At 36.0% G+C, this 9,800-nt stretch overlaps 1 pseudogene; it reads left to right on the forward strand.

Moving 5' to 3' along the window:
• The first annotated feature begins 390 nt into the window (after window positions 1-390).
• Window positions 391-4,908, forward strand: LOC139843002 (25S rRNA (cytosine-C(5))-methyltransferase NSUN5-like; annotated as a pseudogene).
• The last annotated feature ends 4,892 nt before the right edge of the window (window positions 4,909-9,800 follow it).

Below are 9,800 nucleotides of genomic sequence, written 5' to 3' on the forward strand. Positions count from 1 at the left end.
GGCATGATAATTTGGTGATCAATGACAAAATGATTTGGAGTCGTGTAGTTGAGAAATTTAGGTACTGAGTCGCATTGAAGAAGGGAAGGATCTTGATCCTAATGAGCAAAATGTGATGGTTGCACTCAGATTTAAACGTGAAGGCTCAAAAGACAAATCGTGACGAAAGCAATGCTACACTCAAGGATAAATTGGCTAAAACTTGGTGACTAGAACACACACTCCATTTGTCTGGAAAGAAAAAAAGAAAAAAGCTCGTTATTACTAGAACTCGCCCAGGTCCATTAGAACCCGACTTGCCCGACCCGAAGCGAAAATGGAACAATTTCTTTCTTTCTTTTAGGTTTTAACGTCCACAACGCCGCTGCCTATCAGGTAGAAGATCAAACCATGGTGAATAATAAGAAGAAACCGGTTCAACCTACTAAAACACAGGCGACTGAGCCAAAGAGCCGGTGGCTAACTAACGCCGAGCGGTCATCATACTTCGCTCGCCGAGAAGCAGCTAAAGTATTAAAAACCGTATTGCAAGGAGACGTTAAACGCAAATCTGTTGGTTCAATTAAAACCCTAGTTTATAGTCCATTAATCAGAAATAAGAAAGCTACATTTGCTTTGGTCTGTCAAACCCTAAAATGTAAGTAATCTATCTAAATATACTAACTAAATGTAATTTTTGCTTTTAATTACTCATTGTTTTCATTACTTGCTTTTAAGTTTTGATAATGGACACTTTTGCGAATTCAATATGTTTTGTGTAAACATACTGTAATTTGTAAACTGGTGACATGTTATATTGGTTACCTGTTGAATACAGCAGCGTAACTAATACTTTGATACGGAGTACATACATCAGAATTTGGATAAAGATTTGTTGATATCAATACTTGTTTCTGTATTTACAGATCTTCCAATAATCAAGGATGTAATGAAGACTGCTAATATATTAAATAGTAAATGGAAGGTAAAAATATAGAAACGATGAACATTTATGTGAATGTTTTTGGTGCTTCTTTTTGGTTTGACTGTTAACTCTGTCCTTAGTATTTGATTATCAACTCATTCGTTATTTTTTGTTGGCAGAGGCAACAAGAGTTGATGTACATTATTACGTACGACATTCTTCGGACAGGTACCATGGTTTTTATGTTTAGATTATAGAATATAAAACATTTTTGTTTAGCTTTAGCATTTGCAATAGATTGCTGTTATTGTAGTAATTTTTCTCTTCATATGAAAGCTAAACAATTAACACCTAAAACTAATGGGTCTAGTTATTGCGATTTCATTTTTTCCTTAGGTAGAAACGTTAACAGGAGATGCAGAAAAGTATCTCATTCTCAGGAAAGGTCCGCTACAGTCAGTTCTTGCTAAGATTTTAGTGAAAAAAGGAGCAAAACGTATTGAAGTTCTGATGGCTCAATATCAGATTTATGGTTTGTGTCTTAAGTTCTATTCTCTTGCTAATATTATATCTAAATCTGACTATTTAAAATGAGTCACATTAAATAATTCTGCTAAAAGAGAAGCTGGTTAAATTGTTAGTAGTTTCCAAAGTACTACAACATCCCAAACTTTTACCCAAACCACCCAGCTTGCCACCTTTGATTCTGCCTTAATTATTCATTTGTGTAGTACTATGTTCATTAACATGATAGGTGTCATTTTGTATGGCAGATGTTAAGAAACCTCGTTATGTCCGTGTTAATACTCTAAAAATGGATGTTGAAACTGCTGTGTTTGAACTAGGCAAAGAGAACGTGGTAACCTCATCAACATATAAATATTACCTCTGAAACATTGACAGATTTATTTTGTTGATATTATTAGCCATAATCTTTTGAAGACCTCCCACTCGCAATGGTTATTGCAATAATCTATCTTTTATTAATCTTGCTTCCTAACTCATTTTTGCGTATATTGTTACAGGTTCAGAAGGATGACTTGATTCCTGAATTATTGGTTCTCCCACCCGGTACTGATTTACACAATCATTCTTTGGTCACTAATGGGAGTGTATTTATGCAGGTAAGATTTCAAAACCTATTTTCCATGCTATCAAATCTCTCTTTTTTGATTAAACATTATATTTAATATAATCTGATGTGTGTTAGGGTAAGGCAAGCTCCATGGTAGCGGCTGCCCTTGGACCTAAACCAGGATGGGAGGTTTAGGATGGGAGGTTTGTTATTTTTGAATTATATATATTATATATGTTTTGGTGACTCAATATTCTTTTGTAATTTTGTGTAATTCTATGTTCTGACTTAATGTCTTGTTAAGGTTATTGATGCATGTGCTGCCCCTGGAAACAAAACAATACACTTGGCTGCTCTTATGAAAGGGAAGAGAAAAATTGTTGCTTGTGAACTTAATAAAGATAGAGTTAAGTGCTTGGAATACACCACACAGCTGGCCGGTGCTAACAGTATCCTTGTAGGCTTTTTGTGTGTTTGTATAAATAAATGTATGCATTTCATGTATATGTAGATGTACATATATGTAGAGCTATATGATACATACGATAACACACACATCTAAGAAATTCATCTAAGTATATTCTTCACTTTTTCACACAAACTAGCTATTTGGTTGGTTAATTTTTCACGTGGTCATATATGGACTACAAATTGCATGATTAGGGGGTGAACCTTTTTTTATTATTTTTATAGAATAGAAGTTGTTATGGCAGTGTACATATACACAGGGACCATGTGAAGTTCAAGTATGTTTCCTATATCTAGTTTTTGCTATCCTTATCCTCATTTATAGCATGCTTTCACATTGATGGACTTTGGGTATGTAGTTGTGATATTGTAACCAATTGTAGGTATATCGTTTTATGTTATTAGTGATTAATGATTAATTACTATGCTTTGATATACCTGACATGATATATAGACGTTGAAGTTTTGCAGGAATTTCTTGAATTTGAATCCTGAAGATCAATTATACTCTAAGGTAGTTAGATTTGGGTTGGATAACGTCTTTCAAATCGTCAAGTCTATGCATTATCCATTAGTTTTTGAGCTATTTCTATCTGCTTTTTGTTGCCTATATATATAGGTTCGTGCTATACTTTTGGACTCATCATGTTCTGGATCTGGTACAGTTACTGATAAATTGGATTATCTGCTTCCATCACATACATCAGGTAAATATCAATCACTTTCATTGCTTTTTCTTCTTATTGTTATTGAATTGTTTTCAAACTCAAGATGTAGATTATTAGTCTTGATTTATTTTATTTTCTGTTTGCTAAGATTTGTGTGTTTTTAATTTGTTTGTGTTGGGAAGGTGAAGGTGATGGTGGTGACGTAGGACGGCTCACTAAACTTGCTGCTTTCCAGGAGAAGGCGCTGATTCATGCATTGTCATGTAAGTTAAAATTTGGACAAAATTTCGCCGATAGTCCCTGTGGTTTGAACCATATTTCATGCTTAACAGTCCAAATGCTTAACGTCCGTCAACTTTTATCTGACTTTGGTAGTAGCTCATTTGCTGGTTACTTGATATTTTATTTAATGTATTTTAGTTCCATCGGTGGAAAGATTGGTGTACAACACATATTCATTTCACCAAATTGAGAATGAAGATGTCATCAAATCAGTCCTACCTGTTGCTGCTCCTATGGCTTTCAACTCGCAACTCCTTTTCCTCAATGGCCGCGTCGTGGTCTCCCTGTTGTTGAAGGATGTAGGTCTTGTTAACCATATTTTGTATTTTATGTGTTAAATATCGTTCTTTAATAAAAAAAACTTTTATTTATTTTGAATTTTTTTCTCTGTTGGTCCCTTGGTTTTAACTCGTTTTCCATGCCGTTTCTCTGTCGTTTTTTACGGACTTGATCTCTATATTTTAAAAATGGTGCTATGGTGGTCCCTCCGTCTAATTCCCGTTATGAAGGTTCGTCAAAATTGTATCTAGATTTAATGATTACTCAGGCGAAGGTGGTAATAAACACGCCGGAGTTCATACCGATAAAGATTTCGGTACTAATTCTTCCAGATAATTTATTGATATATATATTGATATTGAGTGTATAATTTATTCTGTTTATGATCTCCCTAATAGGTGCCGGTGCCGGTGATGGAGCCGGAATTCACCGCAAACAACCAAACGAAGTGCCAGAGTGGTTCTCATGTAGAGTTTTACGTGAAATTACATATAACCTGGAAAGGTTATTTGATGATGAGATGTGTTCATAGCGAGAAATCTGTTATCAATGAAAGCTTTGTTGTTAAAGGTATTTTTTTTTATTAATTAAATGAAGTATTTATATCTATTATTTTATAAAAAAATTTATTAATTTATTAATTAAATGAAGTATTTATTTATTATTATTATTATTATTATTATTATTATTTATTAAAATTAAATTAGGAATTTAATTTATTATTATTATTAACTATTAAACGGGAGAGACACAAGAAGACATGATGGAGAAACCACAACATATCCTTAAAGGGCACAGGTAAAAACTAACTTCATACCCTATCTGTATTTCTCCCAAGCTAAGCTATTCTGTATCTAAAACCTTAATTTGGTGTTTAGTATAGTACATAATTGCTGACACAAATTCAACGTATTTACATGCTGTTCCAATACGTCTTTCCTAATTTCTCTAATCGGTTTTTTATTTATTTTTTCGCTCCATGATCCATTTGTTGACACCACCCCAATGAGCATAGACCGGTCGTCTCATGAGCATGTTGCCACCGATTCCATGAGTATCGATGATGGTATCACCTCATCCGGTAGGCGCTCGAGGCTTGATGGATGGGTGTCGGTTATGAGCATCATGAGCTCAATGAGCTTAGACGGATCTTCTTTTCCTTCATCTATAAGTAGTTGCAGTAGTACAGATTCAAGTGTTACGTCGCCACTGCCGCTAAATTTGACTCTACCTCTACCATTCTATTTGAGTTTGCATGTACCACTGCTGCCTCAGAACACTATCACGAGCTCTGAGGACTTTTCACCTACACAAATGTCTATTTCCAGTCGGGGATGTTCTCGAGTTGGTGGTTAGACGAGAATACTCAAACACCAACGAATAAAAAAGTTACAAAGTATTCTCATGTAACCACAAACTCGAGAGCATTCGCCACTCGAAATAGACATTTGTTTAGGTGAAAATTCCTCGGAGCTCGTGGTAGTGTTCTGAGGGAGCAGTGGTACATGCAAACTCAAATAGAATGATAAAGGTGAAGTCAAATTTAGCGGCAGTGGCAATGTAACACTTGGATCTGTACTACTGGAACTACTAATAGATGAAGGAAAAGAGGATCCATCTAAGCTCATGATCCTCACAACCGACACCCATCCATCAAGCCTCGCGCGCCTACCGGACGGGGTAGTACCATCATTTATACCCATGGAATCGATGACAACATGCTCATGAGACGACCGCTTTATGCTCATTGGGGAGGTCTCAACAAATGGATCCTGGAGCGGAAAATAAATTTAAAACTGATTAGAGAAATTAGGAAAGATGAATTGAAACAACATATATGTTGAATTTGTATCAGCAATTATGTACAATACAGAACACCAAATTAGGGTTTGAAATACAGAACAACTTAGCTTGGGGAAATAGCTTTAGCTTGGGAGAAATACAGAACATGATGGATATTAGGGTATGAAGTTAGTTTTTACCAATGCCCTTTAAGGATATGTTGTTGTGGTTTCTTCATCAAGTCTTCTTGTGTGTCTCTCGTTCAACTGTTAATAATAATAGATTAAATTCCTAATTTAATTTTAATAGATAATAGATAATAATAAACTAATACTTCATTTAATTAATAAATTTTTTTATCAATAATAGATATAATTACTTCATTTGATTAATAAAAAAAATACCTTTACAAACAGAGCCTCCATTGATAATGTATTTCTAGCAATGAACATATCTTCATCATCAAATAACATTTTCAGGTTATGTGTAATTTCACGTACAACTCTACAGGAGAACCAGTCCGACACTTCTGTTTAGTTGTTTGCGGTGAATTCTGGCTCTGTCACCGGAACCGACACCTATTAGGGAGGAGATGACAAACAGAATAAATTATTCAATCAATATCAATAAATTATCTGGAAGAATTATTACCAGAATCTTTATCAGTACGAACTCCGACGTGTTTATGTTTATGCCGGTGTACACTCCACCTCCTTCGCCCGAGTAATTATTGAATCTAGATACAATTTTGAGGGGATAACAATTCCCGATATTCATCGCGTTCAGTTGTTCTTAATGTCCGATAACAGTTTTGCCCTAATTATTGTTTGGACAAGTGTTGTTGCTGTTTCAAGTTAGAAATTTGATGTAACACCCCGTTTTCATATACATGTTATTTTGGACGTCATTTGAGTTTCAAGGTATGTAATCGATCTTTAAGAATGTAAAATTGACCAAGGTTGACCTAAAAGTGAATCAACATGGCAAAACAAGTGAAAAATGGTCAACTGACCAGCTGAAAGCTTAAGTAGCTAAGGCACCCTTCACTTCAGTTATGTCAACCGCAAGCCATGGGTCACGTGGCGTAGCTTAAGCCTTTGACTCATTCCTGCTGAGCTGGAACAAGTCCGAGAAAATGGGAAAACGTGGAGGACGTGGAGTAGGTTGTATGCACGATCAGAAGATTCTAGTGGCAGTTATTGATGAGCGGTTATTTAAGTAGTGGTTATTGGAGATAACCGCTAATTACCCATCTATATATAATGATCATTGAGGTCATTTGGAGGTTAATCCACATACACACTCTAATCTTCTCTAGGTGCTTACCTTGGAGGCTCGGCAAAAGACAAACACCACACCCTTCCAATCCAACCTAACTAGAGGAACTACTTTCGAAGGTTAGACCACTCCTTATTCACTTGCGCTCAAGCCGAACTTTTTTGGCTTGATCAATTATATTATATTATTATACTATACTATATATCATTTACAAAACTAAATCGCGTGATCTGATTGCTCGAGTTACTAATCACGATTTTTTATTTTTTTTTTATTTTTTTTTTGCGTTTTAAGATTACTCACTTTCTATATATCGGTTTCAGCTCTTTACTATAGTGTAACTCAAAGTTTCGAACTCCTTTTTTTTCCTTTATGTACACCAACTCTATTATTCTTTTTTTTCCCTTTATGTACACCAACTCTATTATTCTTTTTTTCCCTTTATGTACACCAACTTTATTATTCCTCTATTATTCCTCCTTAAACGACCTTTTTTTTTTCATTCTTCTAAAATCACGAGAACTACTTTAATAGTACGATCTCATTGGTCGAGTTAATATTCACGGCTCTTTTTCTTTTTAAGATTACCCACTTTCTGTATATCGGTTTCAGCTCTTTACTATAGTGTAACTCAAAGTTTCGAACTCCTTTTTGTCCTTTACGTACACCAACTTTATCATTCCTCCTTGAACGGTCTTTTTTTTTTTCCATTCTTCTAAGACTCACGAGAACTACTTTAATAGTACACCAGAACTTTTAAAAAGGTAACTAATATTGTAACCAACGTACAATGATGGTGCTTTGTACACCAGATATAACAAATACGGAGTACTAAAAATTTTTTGTACCAATTGATTATGCTTTATCCAAAAATAATCTCATATATGTAAAAATTGTCACATAGTTTCGTACAAATATATAGATAACATAACGTATGTAATTAAACAATACAACTCCATGAAATATTCCAAATTAGTATTGCAAAAACTTTTTCGCCGCAACGCACGGTTACCTATCATCTTGTTGGCGCCATCCGTGGAACCAAATAGCTTAATCTTCTCGAACAAAGATGACATGAGGTCCGTCCAATCTCCGCTGAAGAGCCTTATGACCCTTTGAGGCCCACCGTGGAGAGCGACTATGAAACCCAATCCAAAAAACAAGGTTGAGCTTTGAAGACATTTCTGATCCTGTCTCCGAAGCGAATGGGCCCAATTTAACCTTTGGAACCGCCCTAAAACGGATCATTGGAAGAGAAGCAATTCAGTTTCTAAAGCAAGGTGGTTTCTACTTGCCTTCGCTATAAGCTGAGACTTCTGAAAAACAAACAGGCGCGTCGAACGCCCCGCTTTGATATTCGGCACATGCCAGCTCTGAATTTCAAACTTCTGACAAGAGCAAGGATGAAGCACGTATGGCACTTGTCGAAACTCTGATCTTAGGCTCTCCACCTCCGATGAGCGCTCAAATAGAACAACCGGGCGTAGTGGACGGAATGCTAAACAATTGGTACACTGTGATGGGAGGAGATAAGGTAAAGAAACTGAAACGCCCACAAACTTTTTTAACGAAGAACGACAAAACTTTTTTTTTTACAGGAGCGGCGCACCTCACTACAGGTGCGGCGCTTTTGTGACTAGCTTTTGTTGCCAAAAGCGGCGCTTCTGACGACTGATCAAAAAGACTACGAGATGCTGACCAGTAGCGACGCTCCTGCACCAGAATGTTGCAGATTCGAAATTTGACTAAGTGTCATCCAAACCCAATTAACCAAACATAAGTTTACACTTCAATAGCCCAAACACGAGTTCATTATGACACAAAATACCACCGTTTACACATTTTAGTCTTACATAACCATGACCAATCATTAGTTGCAACAAAACGACCCGTTACACTAGTTTTGACCCGAAGTCAATTACAATCCCCAAGGGTGGTAACCCAATATGCACAAGCGCTCCACGTGGACTCAAAACTCAATAGAGTCCATCATCTCACACACATGTAAAGTGAACCCGAACGTCAAGGATCACACTACCCCACCCGCACCCATCCTATGCATACATACGCATATAATACAATTACACTCACCTTAGCGCCTTGATGAATGCAACCGAAAAATCCGCAACACGTCAATGGAAAGTACCTATTCCATTTATCACATAACAAACAACACAATTAGGGTGGATTACAAACCAATCCAAATCGACACTTAATGCAATTTTGACCCAATTGCACTTCTAAGCACAAACCGTGCCCAAACTAACCAATAATCACTTACACTAGTGAAAATGGTCCTAACACACCAATTAAACCAAATTATAAGTGTTAAACACTTGTCTTTCTCAAAATCACCTACAAACTCTAATTTTGACCCGTTTCAAAATTAGTCTTCCAAATATACCCAAATGGGTTTCAACACTTCCATAATCACTAACACTAGTGATTATACCCAATTTACAAGTCCTAAACATGGGCAAGTCGGTTTCCAACCCAAAACCCACCAACAACAACATTAAACCCGATTACTAGCTCCTAATCTTCCATTAAAGAGCTATGTGGGTTTTCTTAAGAACATTTAAGTTCAAACCCTAAATTGAACAATAATCATAAGTAATGAGACTCGGATTCAAGACTTACCACTACCACCAAAACGTAGCTAGGAACGGGATGAACAACTTTAACACTCGAACTTTGGTGAGAATCCGACTTCTTCTCCAAATCAAGCTCTCTCTCTCTAAGCTCTTTCTATGAAAGTGTGTGCAAGAGGTGAAATGAGGATGAGGATAAGCATTGGGTTAGTTTTGTGGCTCAAAAACCGACCCTCAAGTGAAAAGACCCAAATGCCCCTTTTAAAATATTAAATTCACGAAATGGGCCTGCCAGCGCGTTTATGCAGAAACATAATCAGGGTCTTACATAAACCATTCGAGCCTTCCGTGATGTCATAAAAATTCATCAGGGAAATAGCTACCCACCCACTTGTAACAACCCGTTTTCCCCGTATATATATATATATATATATATATATATATATATATATATATATATATATATATATATA

This window comes from Rutidosis leptorrhynchoides, chromosome 4 (assembly GCF_046630445.1).
Source record: "Rutidosis leptorrhynchoides isolate AG116_Rl617_1_P2 chromosome 4, CSIRO_AGI_Rlap_v1, whole genome shotgun sequence".
In the NCBI taxonomy this organism is placed as follows: domain Eukaryota; kingdom Viridiplantae; phylum Streptophyta; class Magnoliopsida; order Asterales; family Asteraceae; genus Rutidosis; species Rutidosis leptorrhynchoides.